The sequence below is a fragment of the Ambystoma mexicanum genome, chromosome 3q (genome assembly GCF_040938575.1).
Source record: "Ambystoma mexicanum isolate Mex_15411 chromosome 3q, UKY_AmexF1_1, whole genome shotgun sequence".
Lineage (NCBI taxonomy): Eukaryota > Metazoa > Chordata > Amphibia > Caudata > Ambystomatidae > Ambystoma > Ambystoma mexicanum.
The window spans coordinates 747,222,267-747,234,777 of NC_090926.1; the positions used below are offsets into that span (position 1 = coordinate 747,222,267).

General features: G+C 47.6%; 1 protein-coding gene across 1 annotated transcript in view; it reads left to right on the forward strand.

Moving 5' to 3' along the window:
• Positions 1-5,146: 5,146 nt before the first annotated feature.
• The window catches only part of ZACN (zinc activated ion channel), a 248,666-nt gene continuing 241,301 nt past the window's right edge, over positions 5,147-12,511 (forward strand). Inside the window, exon 1 of the mRNA XM_069652861.1 lies at positions 5,147-5,282. The gene's annotated coding sequence lies outside the window, so the exon portion shown is untranslated. The remainder of the gene's footprint in view (positions 5,283-12,511) is intronic.

The window sequence follows — 12,511 nt, forward strand, 5'->3', positions numbered from 1 at the left end:
GTTAGAGGACCTTTCAGACCCCCTATTTGCATGGGTTCCCCGGAGTCTACTCCTTTGGAAGGAGTTGGCGGTTTGGAAAATACTCGAGCATCAAACTTGGAACGATCGGCCTTCCTGTTCTGCAGTCTGTGATCTATTTGAACGACTAAGTCTATATAGTCCGAACAATCTTGTGGGGGATTCACTACTTGGGCTAACACATCTTTGAGCTCTCCACGTAGACCTCTATAAATAGCGTAATCCTTTTGTCCTCAGGCCATTGAGTTTCCACTATCAGTCTGTTGAAAGACGCAATATAAGCCAAAAGGTCTTGATTACCTTGTCGCAACGAAAGAAGCTCATTGTCCAAGGCCTGCCCCTGTGAATGTCTTGCGAACAGTTTTTCCATACTGAGCTGAAAAGCTTGAAAATCATGGAGGACTGGATCATCTTGATTTACTAGAGGGATCGACCAGTCTGCCACATTGCCACTAAGGTACAAAAGCACGAAAGCTACTTTAGCTTGATCAGTTGGAAAGGCTGCTGGCCGGCATAAGAAATGCAACCGGCACTGATTGATAAATACTGCAAACCTCTTTGGGTCACCAGAAAATCGTTCGGGCGGAGCCAGAGGTACATTCCCAGGTAGGTTGATCTGCACTGGATTCATAGAGGATGTAGAAGGAAGATTTCCCCCAGTTGCGGGTAACGGGGTCTGTCCGGCTTGTGACTGTAGCAATTGTCTAGCGAGATCATCTGTTCGCTCCTTGGAAATAATCAGTTCCCTTCTTAGAGCGTTCGTTTCCTGACGGGCTGCATGCACTTCTGCCCTTAGTTCCCCAAGTAACTGGGCTAGCTGGTCGGTATCCGAGGTTTCCATAGCGCCTGGACGGGAGTTTTGTGGTAGGCTTTGCGTTCTGTAACGCTCACCTGATTCCCGTAGAGGCGCCGGTCTTGACTGGGCGTATACCGTATCTTCAAAGGTGATGTGTAACACACGACTGGCTCTTTGGGCTGGACCTTTGTGCACTGTATGTCTGACTCGAAGGGTAAGATGTCTGCAGATAGAAAATATGGGATTAAGGAACTGGGTTATTGAATGTCTCTCTCTTCTTCCCTTTCTCTTCTCCTGTAGAACCCCAAAGGTTAACGCTCTCACCTTAGGTAAGTGAACGCCGTGCTCTCCATTTGCCTCAGGGCAGGGTGCTGTAACCAGTTTCTTCACTGGATAAGGGGAGCAGGCCTCTTGACTTCAGAGGACTGCTGTCCGTCGTTTACTGCACGAACGGTAAGTTTCAAGTAATTCTAATGTCTTTAAAGTCTTTAGTAATGATGTTTCTTGTTTTGCAGGGTTCCGGCGATGGCGGATGACGGGCTGAAGTGAGTTGAAGATAGAGCCCGTGTGATGAATAGAAGCGCCTGGAAGCACGTAAGTAAGCGCTTGTTGCCTGCTTCACGATGCGCTCTAACTGTCTTTTTATTTTGCAGGTACAAGTTCGGAGCGGCTGCAGGGTGCCGGAATACCCACTGGGTTAGATGTGGAAAGGAGTAATGGCACGTGAGTATTAAAGTTCCCCAATGTCTTTAAACGCACCTTGTTTTGTCTTTCAGATGCGGGATGCAGCGCCGAAGGCCTCCGGAGCGTGCGAAGAGTTGGTAAGCTTTTGTCTTTCAGATGCCGGAATGCAGTGTGAAGAACTCCGGAGCGCACGAAGAGTAGGTAAGCCTTTGTCTTTCAGATGCCGGAATGCAGCGCGAGGCGTTGGTGACAGCCAATGGACCAGGTAAGTGAAGAGCTGTCACTGAAGACCGTAATGCTAACCTGTTCTTTCTTGTCTTTATAGGTGTTGCTGAAGACTGGATTCAGGATGGTAAGCCTTTTTCCTTAGGCCCAGGATCAGATGCAGAAGACACGATGAGAGTTCTGCTGCAGAGGATGCAGAATAACGCAAAGCAAGATTCATCCATCGGGTGTGGTTTAAATAGCCTCCTGTAGTGCTTAGGTGTCTCCTTCCACAGCCACGCCTAGGTAAGAAAAGAGTTCCTGCTTTCCAGAAGAGTTCCAGTGTTCTGAATCTAGGGAGTGGCTCCTGCCCCACCCAACAGGAAAAGTAGTTCCAAACAGAAGAGGATCAGAGGCTCAACTGGCAGGCAAGTAAGCAGCATGGTCTGCTGCAGGTAAGTCCACCCAACCATTATGAGCCCGGCGCTTCCAGCGCTGGGACTGGGCATATTTATGAGCCTGGTGCCACTGGCGCCAGGACTGGGTCCAAAAGGTCCCAATTGGGACTGGTTGGCACTCGGAACCTGGGTTATGGATCTGCTTCCAAGGGAGTTGGGAAAACCCTGACCTTTTGGAAGCAGAGATCATGACAGTTGGCTCCATTTCTCCACTTGTCAAAATAGCAGCTCCATTCTTTCCTTTGTTAAAATCCGTTTGCAACCTGGTAATAACTCATAGAGCATTGCTAAAGTGAGCCTGAACTATTACCAACAAGCATCTCTCACTCACCCTGAATCTCTAGAGGGAATTAAAATCAGTTAGCACATTTTCCCATCCATTGCCATCACATGTAAAAGCATTTTGGGCCTGTGTTTCAAACTTCTACCTGTTTCCTCTAAGCTTGCTGGGGTGGAACTGAGTTCCGTATTGTATTTGATTGTATTCCTGAAGACTGTGTGTGTTACTTCCATCTCCTTGCATTGCATTTAGGGGGGGTGAATTGCCACCAGGGGAAAAGTGAACATATTATCTCTTATGAAACCATATCAGTTTATTTTCTGTACTGCATTTATTCCACCTTGCATTTCCTTGAAACCATAAAGCATTTCAGCTACCTCATCCTCTATACTACTCCTAAGTAATCAAGTGTACCACTGTAACATTACCCATTGTGGATCCACATCATATGTCTAAGTGTACTATCAGATATTAATTTGTTATAAAAGTGTGACAAATATATATTGTTTAATTTTTCAAATAAACCTTTTAATTTGCAAAACAAACCTACTTCTTGGCTCAGTGGGGTCAGGGGGATTCTAAGAGGGGGGTGTTATACAAGGGTTGTCATCCAGAGTACTGAACTGGACATAAAAATACATCAATAAGGGTTTTCCTCTGCATCCCAGACTAGGCATTGACTTAGCTGTAGTGTTGATTGATTATCGCTTACAGGTCTAGAAGCTGTATGAAGCGAGTGGACAGGTAAGCAGGAGCAGCATTATTTAGTGCCTTGTATGTGAGGACACATACGAAGTGTAATGGGTAGCCAGTGTAGGTTACGCCTGTTGGATGAGATGTGGGAGCGCCTGGGTATGTTCAGAGCAGCCTTAATGGCATTGTTCTGGGTAACCTGGAGTTTATCAAGGTTCCTTTGACTGGCCCTAGGTAAAGGGCGTTGCAATAGTCAACTTTGGACATGATGAGAGTTATGGCTAAGATCAGACAGTTGTCCGTTGTCAGGAAGGGGCGACAAGCTGTGATGAGTTTACACGTGTATGAAGATGCTGAGACTACGGAATTGATTTGCCTATTAAGCGAGAGAGTGGAATCTAGGTAAAATCCAAGTGTTTTCGTGACGTTGGTGACTTTAATAATATTTCCATCAATAATGAATGAGTTATATTTGGGGCCAAGTTTCACGAGTTTGGATTGAGAACCAAGGATGAGTAACTCAGTTTTCTCATCATTAAGGCAGAGACTGAGTTGAGTGCGTTGACATCGGTTACATAGTCGCCTGTGATAGGAATGAATATCTGGGTGTCGTCCGTGTAATTCGTGTAGGAGACACCCAGATAGCTAAGAATATCGAAGAGCGGTTTAGTAAACACGTTGTACAACGTGGGCGCTACACACGAGCCTTGTGGGACTCCGCAAGGGACATGTGCTGGGTTCCCCGCGGCTATGGGAGAGAGGATCCTCATAGATCTATTTGCCAAGAAGGAGCTGATCCAAGCGGTAGCTGCGTCAGAGAAGTGAGCGGCTGTCCTAAGGTGATGGCATATGATTTGGTTACCGACCAAATCGAATGCTGCGGAGAGGTCGAGGAGGAGTAAGAGAGCTTGTTTGCCCTTATCTTTCAGGTCCTCAATTTGGGTTTTTAGGTCGATCAGGGCTGTCTCCATACCATGTCTTGGACGGAAGCCAGATTGTCTAACCTTGTTGGTGTCAGTAACACACGTTTCCACAAGGCTTTCACATTCAAAGAAGCAATTCCTAACTCAAACTTAATTACTGACATTGGTATTGATTGGGCAGAGCCAAAGTGCCTCTCCAAAACAGACCTACCAAGTTTAGGTCAAGGTCAACCCCCGGATGATACAGTTCCAGACCATAACTGATCATAGGGATAACATTGCCCTCATAACATTTGATAGCAGGTATTATCATTGAGAACTCCCCAAATCGCCTTTGAAAGTTCATTTGTGAAAGTAAATATTGGCCCTTCAAATAACCATGTCAAAAAGTTATTACAAACAGGTGTCATAATCACACAGTTTCTTTCATGGTGTGTCTTGAAAATGCACTAGGTAAACTCAGGAGATAGTTGGAGGTTATGTTTTAGTACAATTGAAGTGGCAATTTGTTTGAATTGTGTGTTAACTAGTTAAAAGTACAAAATAGCCTAGCAATTCTGCGCTGGTCTGCAGTTGCGTGCAAAAGAAACCCCCCCGCCCCCGTATGAAATGAACAGACCTCCTTTGGTTGCTGCTGCGTGTGTACAATGCGCAGGCCCGCCCTGTGTATAAATACTGGCGACAGCACTGAAAGGGCATCTATACATCACCGCAATTCTAAGAAGAAGCCGTCTTTAGAAAGAGTTCCTGCTCCTGCACTTATTCTTTTACCATGTTCCTCGACTGGAAAACGTTGTACTCTAGAGAAAGGGTAATAACATCACAGTCAAGATCCCCTGACTTCTTCAAGTCACACTGTACACGGATATGCGCGGGCGGGTGTGTGTGCACAGCTAGGGTATCCGGCCTATTGTGGCCTGGCCTGCTCGCTGCGCTGCTCCCTTCCAGTAGCCTCCATTGTGCGCTATTTTATGTCTATTACAAAGAAAAACACAAACAGGCCCGCCCCTCAATAAACCTGGGAGCCCTGGTGGGGGAGGGGTTTCGGAGAAACGATGCCTTTATAACCAGGCCCCTTTCCGCTCAGCACAGTTCACTGGCTCACAGGCGTTAAATGGAAGTATTGGCCCCGCGGACGGCAGGCTGAAGTGAGGTGAGCGCGGAGTGGAAGGCGTGTACTGGCCGCACGGGCCTGCTGCGCGCGCACTACGCCGCCGCAGGAGCAGGTGGGTCTTTCTCTCCATCTCCCCTGAAAGCACAGAGGAAGGAGGGCTTTGCGGGGGCTCGCTTTACAAATTCACAAACAAGTATGTTGAAACACGGCATGTCCACTCAGCCATTATCCCTCCGAGGTTGATAAAAAATGAGTACTATTAAGTTGGGTGAAAATAAACATCTGTTATCTGTCAATAGCGCCAAGATATCCTTCTGGGTGAAAGTGCGCTCTACAAATGCACCTGTTAGTTTACGTCATGCCTTTACTTCTTAGAGCAAGAATACGTCAACGATACGTGCTTCCTTCAGGGTATGCCTACTGTACTTTTCAGTGGCGTCGCTAGGGGAGGGCCTGGGGGGGCCGCCCCCCCCCCCCTGTGAAACCCTGTGCCCCCCTTGTCCCCCCTACCTAAGACGAGCAGTGACCACGTTCTCCCCCTACTTTTGTCTTTGGCCCCCCTCTGTACCCCTCTTAAATTTGATTCCTGGTGACGCCACTGGTACTTTTATAGGGCAGTAGTACTAACACTTTTAAGCAGGTCTGACTGTTGTACTTTTGTAGGACTGACACGGGGGATAGTACTGCGCTTTTCAGCCGGGCTGCGATGCTTTCCATGCAAGACCCCAAGACTTCTCAACAATGCGGCTGCCCTTTCAATCGGAGGCCGTCGGCTCTTCTGAGCTGCACTTCTCAACACATCTCATATCATTTTAAGGACAGTTCTCGTGTTTTTCAGCAGGATTTCTGTTTTTTTAGTTAAAGTTTTTATTTACTTTAAACAAACCGAACTGAACCCCTAAATACAATGAGAAGAATTAAATAGTGTATACAAACCGACATCACCATAAATAGGGACATCTCCATCACCAAAAACAGCGTGCCCGCATTTCTCCCACTCAGACCACGGCTAGTAGCTCCTTGTGCGCGCCCCCGTGCTCATAGTGTACTGTGGTCATTATGACTGATGTGCCCTTGACCACTTGCTAAGTTCTCACTCCCAATGCGTTTGCTCTATGACCTGCACAGCGCTCTGTGGCTCCAGAGCTAGGTCTGCACTATTACAATATACCATAATAATTCAAAATTCTCTTTAAACATATATGTTTTGTCATCTGACTGCGTGAGTCATCCACTGTCGTAGTGTTAGTTCGCTGAGGCCTATAGCAAATTCTTTGTCCTTGCATCAAAACGTAAAATTACCTACTTTAAATTACCTATTTTACGCACTTACTCTGCCTGTTCAGACTATTATCGTCGCAGAATTTCAAGGGCTATGAGCGACTGCGTTTTCCCCCCTGTTCCCACCCTCCTTGAGCGCTTTGAAACACTTGCCTGTGTATAGGCACTTTACAAATAAACAATAGCATACCATACTTGTTTCCAATTCGTCACACCTACTTCACTTACACACCCTGACCACATGGGGCGCTGCTGCCTCTATCCGTGGGGTCAGTGTCGATTTCATAGCAGGATCAACAGAACAAATACAAAGAGTGTTCATTTTTCAGATCAGAGCACACAAGTTAGTGCTTATTTATTTGTTTATTTAATTATTTATTTTATCTATTTTGTGTACTTACTGTGCCCGAACCTACCTTGAAGAAGCAACAGAGCGCTGTGCAACAGTCTGGGTTACAGGCATCCATCTGATGCTTAGAGGGTGGGACGTCCTTACACCATAGCATTTATTCCAGGTGTATCTTTTAGGGTAACGGGATAGCTGGCATTTACAGCTAGTGGGGAACATGTAACAGTGCTGAGAGGTGAGATGGGGGAAAGTCTATCCTACAGGGAACCGGCTCCTTTAAAAGGATAGTATTACATTCCTGGATTGAATTATTTTCTGAATTTCATGAGGGTGAGGTTGAGTCTCATGTTCCACAGCAAAGGGCTGTAGACTGAGAATGCCCGTTTCTCAGGATCATTCATGCATGGTCTGTAACTCTAGTTAACGCCGGCCCAGTGTCCACATTTTTTCGACGGACCCCAAGATCTCCTGAGTCCGTAGCAAATGAAAACAGAAATGAGTCTACAGATTAATTGATCCTGTAGATCAGTCAAAAAGCGCTGCAGGCCTAGCCCACATTGGTCATTCTCAACATTTTCAGATCTGTATCCGAATTCCGCCTACAGAAGTACAGAAGAGCGACTTGCAGAAAGCAGCCCGGTAAAGACTGCCCCTGGCAAGATCAATCTTTGTTTTCTCCCTCCACCAGCTAATATTCATGGGGGGTGGGTCCTCCTTCACACTGCATGGCCCCCACACCCATCTCCCTGTGCCCCTCTGATCCCTCTCCCCCAACCTAATCCTAACCTTTGCTAACGATGCCGGTGCTTCAGTGAAAACAATGCCTGCAGGGGCCGGTGGTCCAGGCAGGTCAGACCTGCTAGAAGCACCAGCCCCTGCAGGCATTCTAGTAGTCTGACGGTCCGTAAAGGGTGCTCTACCTGGACACTTATTTCCAGACCGCTAGGCTTGTAATGAGGCCCCAGTCTTTGGGTAACTGTTTTTAACAGTTCTAATGATTTCATTATAATGTACCAAGGTGTTGCCCAATACAAACTAGCCATCAAAGTCTTATAATTGACAGTAAAGCAAATGCATTCCGATCACAAACAGACAAAACCTTCCTTGGGGTTCTGCCTGGATCCCCAGGGCACAGGGTCCAGGCCATGGCTGCTGGGGGCTGCCAGCTGACATACAGAAACAGGGATCATCCTATTTGCCCGTGGTCACAACGGCGCACCATGTCCTTGGGGCACCCAGGCCATTCCAGCACAGGCAGCCAGAGATGCCCGGCAGGGACGCTGCTTATCACAGGTGGGCAGCGTTACCTCGCAGGGGCACTGCCATGGTGAACGGATCTGCAGGGCCACGCTGGCGCAGCGCAGAAACAAAGACACAGCAGACAGAAGTCCGATGGAACTGACTTATATTACCATGGTCACAGACATGTGACATAAGCACGATCCCTTAGCAGGGACTCGATCCTCCTAAAGGGGGGGGCACACTACACTTAGCTGACCCAAAATTGTGTCTTCTTTGTCTACCCTATTTTAATTTTACAAAACATAAATATAACGACAACCTCTGTAATTCAGAGAGCAGATATTCTGATCAAGCCATATAACTCTAGGAGACGTTTCCACCCCTCTGTATAAGCCCACCTTCCTGCTGGATACCCAACTTCGACCCTGAACAGCAAGGAAGCAGTGACAGAGGCAGCTTTTGGTGCTGGAGCTGGGGAATGGGGGGGTGGGCTGGATAATAGGGTACCAGAGGGAGACTGCGGGGTGCACTGGGGATCACGGGGGAACTGTGCGAGAGGTAGGGGGATATGGACGCCCTCTATACCCCTCCTGGCTCCACCACTGCAAGGAAGAAGCCACTTTCTCTAGAGATGAGCAATGGAAATATTGACACAGCACCCTGTCTCCCATCAAACCCGGTCAACTATGGGCCAAATGGACATCTTTGAGGTTCTTGTCATACAGGAGGTGGGGGAGGGCAAGATCTCCTGGCATCAATCTTGCACGCTAGACACAGATAATCTGTAACGACTTCTAATAGGTCAGTTACAAATATTCATGGGAAGGCCTTTGTACATTTACCCACACACAACACTTCACATTTAACTGTCAGGTTTTTTAGATTGTGATGCAGCTGAAGTGCATTTAATGATATCTGCAATCTTATCAGTCCTATGTAGGCGTATAGTATTATCAACATTGATAACATGGTGGACCATTGGGTGATATCGTCCATTTCCGGAGAAACCCTGCCAGCGCCAGTGATTAATAACAGTGAAAGGAGCCTTTTTAGACTGGCCCTCCTCCCATTTTTTGAATCACAGGCACATTGGCCCAAAAACATCCTTATATTTGAATATAAAAAACAGATGGGGACGTGAACAGTACTTTAGCTGGATTGAGAGAATAGCCAACAGATCTTTGATTACTCGATTTCGCTTTGATATTTTATCTCTTGCAGTTTTTACATCAAAATGGGCTAAGGTTAACCCTATGTCTTGTGGCACTTTAGCGGAAACATATATCCATTTCATTTTATTTTGTCCAAAGTGTACTAATCAAAGGAAATAATCGATTAAACCGTAGCTTAAAAAGCATGGCGTTAGACATTTCGATGAACGCCCTGTGCTTTCTTTTTTTAAATTGAATTTAAAGCATAGACGTAACAAAACACAAACCACAACACAGATGGCAAGACCACCCCCATACAACACTCTCAATACTCTTATAGCCAACAGAAAAAGAAATGAAGTCAGACCCAAGTCTCAGCAAGCGGATAGGGGGTCAGACCCCACAGAAGCGTTGCTGCTGATCGACAACACGCAAGCAACCTACGGATCCCAAATGTCTTTCGATCTCGAGGCTGGGTGCACAACAGTTCCATATTCCGTCTACAGTTCATAACAGTTTAAGATGTCTGACCTCCACTGGTTGTGTGCAGGCGGGCGGCCCCTGCCCCAAACCATAGCCACTCTCCTTTTGGCCAGCAGTAGCAACAGACCGAGTAGCTTTCTAACACGCTTAGGTAGCTTGTACATGTATCCCATCAATGCTACAGCAGGCAACGGTACCATCCTTTCACCCGCAATTCCCTCGACTGTGTCACACACCGGAGCCCAAAAAGAGAGGATTCGAGGGCAGTCCCAGGCCAGGTGTAGGAAGGTTTCTGAGGATGCTCCACACCTCCAACGTGAGTCAGGGGTTTCGGGAAAAACTCTGTGTATGTGCTTGGCCGGGAGAAGCAGGGAGTAAAGTCAAGTGCTCACATCTCTGGACTCCAACTCCACAGCTGTCCTCATTCTACTTGATCTCTCTTCTGCCTTTGATACTGTCAACCATTCCATCCTCGTACAAAGTCTCCACGATACCCTTAGTATCACGGAATGGGCACTGGAATGGCTGACTTCTTTCCTAACTGACCGCTCTTCCCATGTCATCCTGGGCACCATGTCCTCTCCTACTTCCTTCTCCACCTGTGGTGTCCCCCAGGGATCTATCCTCTCCCCTTGGCTCTTTAACATCTACCTTGCACAGCTGGCACGCCTCATCTCCTCCTTCTCCCCCAACTTCCAGACGATACTCAACTGGTTTTCAAACTTACTGCTGACTCACTTGCTCCTTCCTTCATCCCTGACTGCCTGTCGGCCATCCATGCTTGGTGCTCTAACAATTATCTCTGCCTCAATGCCAGAAAAACTGAGATCTGTCCAATTGGGATCTCGGCTACCTCCTTCTTCCCTTCTTTCTGGCCTCCCACCTTGGGCCCTCCCCCTGCTCCTTCTTCTGAAGCCAGAAACCTTGGAGCCATCTTTGACTACTCTTTATCCTTCCTCCCTCACACACAGAACATTACCAAGATATCCCACTTCCAACTCTACCTTCTCAAAGGAATTCTCCAATTTCTCACTTTCCCCCAGAAGCTCAATGTTTGCCGAGCGCTGGTTATCTCTAGGCTTGACTATTGCAACAGCCACCTCCTCAATCTACCTTCTTCCACTCTGCGACCCCTTCAGCTAATCCAGAATAGAGCAGCAAAACTTATCCTTGGCCTTAAGCCCCGGGACTGCATCTTTCCTGCCCTAAAAAGCACCACTGGCTCCCTGTTGCTGCACGGATCAAATTCAAATCCCTCTGCATCATCCACGAGGCTGTCTGGAGCTGGTGTCCACTCTATCTGCAACTCTTTCTTACGTAATACTTTCTTTCTAGACCTCTTCGCTCCTCTGGTGCCAAATCTCTGTGTGTAAAGCGTTTCGCTAAACAGAGAGCAGGAGGCCGCTCGTTTTCCTCAGCTGGATCCCTTCTCTGGAACAGCCTCCCCTCCTGCTGCGTCTTGAGCAGGACTTTCTGAAGTTCCAAAAACACCTCAGGATTCTCCTCCTTTCCTCCTCCTTCCCTTCTTCCTTCCTCTGCTAATGCCACAGTTGCTGTGATTGGTGTCTTGGACACTTCATGCATCCTCTGGGCCTCTGACCATTCACACCCAATTTCCCCAGCCTCTGTCTTCCTTCAGCACTTGTCTCGGCACATCTTCGTACTGAAGATTTGCACATTCCACCCAATGCGTCTCTTGGCCGCATAGCACTTACCATACCTTGCACTTCATCTGCGGCTCACCCTCAAGCACGGACACCACAGCACCTACCCCACTGTCCTCTTCCTTCCTGCACTTGCACGTTCTGAATACTCACAAAGCATAGTAGGTTTGGCCGTCCTTTCCCCCTCTTTATTTTTTGTATTTAATTGCACTGCTATCCCATGTTCTCTCTCTGCTGCCCTGTGGGTGCTTTGAAACAGAATGTATTTTCTGTATAAGCGCCTAACAAGCAAACAATAAATAAAATAAAAGATACATTACGCAAGATGCCCTCCATCCTGTTCCAGATGCTACAGGTAAGTTCAACCATATTACGAGCTCTGACTATTCGCTGCGGCGAGGTTAGAACGACTGCCCTCAGGAGCGAAGATTTTATTATCCACATTTTTCAAGGAGATCTGGTGATAGAATGCACAGTTCTCTGCACTCTTCCCTGGTTTTAGCAGAAGTGCAACCACTGCCTCGCGCATTAACTCGGGCAGCGCCATGTCATGCAGCACCTGTTCATACATGCGCAGCATGTGAGGAACCAATATATCCGCCTGGGCCGGCGGCTTTTCCAGAGGGAAGGGCTTTCATGGCCTCATGGATCTCTTTCTCTGTTAAAGGCCTACCCAGCCACTCCCTCTCCCCCTGTGCAGCCCAGTACAGGCCGACCTGTTCCAGTTACTCGTCAATCACATCTTGTCCTACTGTGATCTTCGAGGAATACAGAGCCTTATAGAAATCCACAAGCGCTCCCATTATCTCCTCATCAGTCTGCAAAAGTTTCCACGCTCCATCAGATATCGCAGAGATATGCGAGTTCTCAGACTCGCTCAATCTGGCTAATAGGGTCCCAGTCCTTTGGACCTCCCCATACCATCTCACCGCCACACTCCTTTATAGAAACATCCCATTCTGCTGCATCCCGGAACAGCACCAGTTCCTCTTGGAATCTATCCTGCATACCAATGTCTCTAGAGAACCCTGCTCCGTATTCCAGCTCTCACAATCGAGTTTCATGAGCTGCCAAATCTGCCCTGCTAGACCTAAGGACACCAGCCTCTTTGGCAATGCAAAGCCCCCTTATCACACACTTGAGGGCATCCCAAAGGGAAGAATGGGATGCC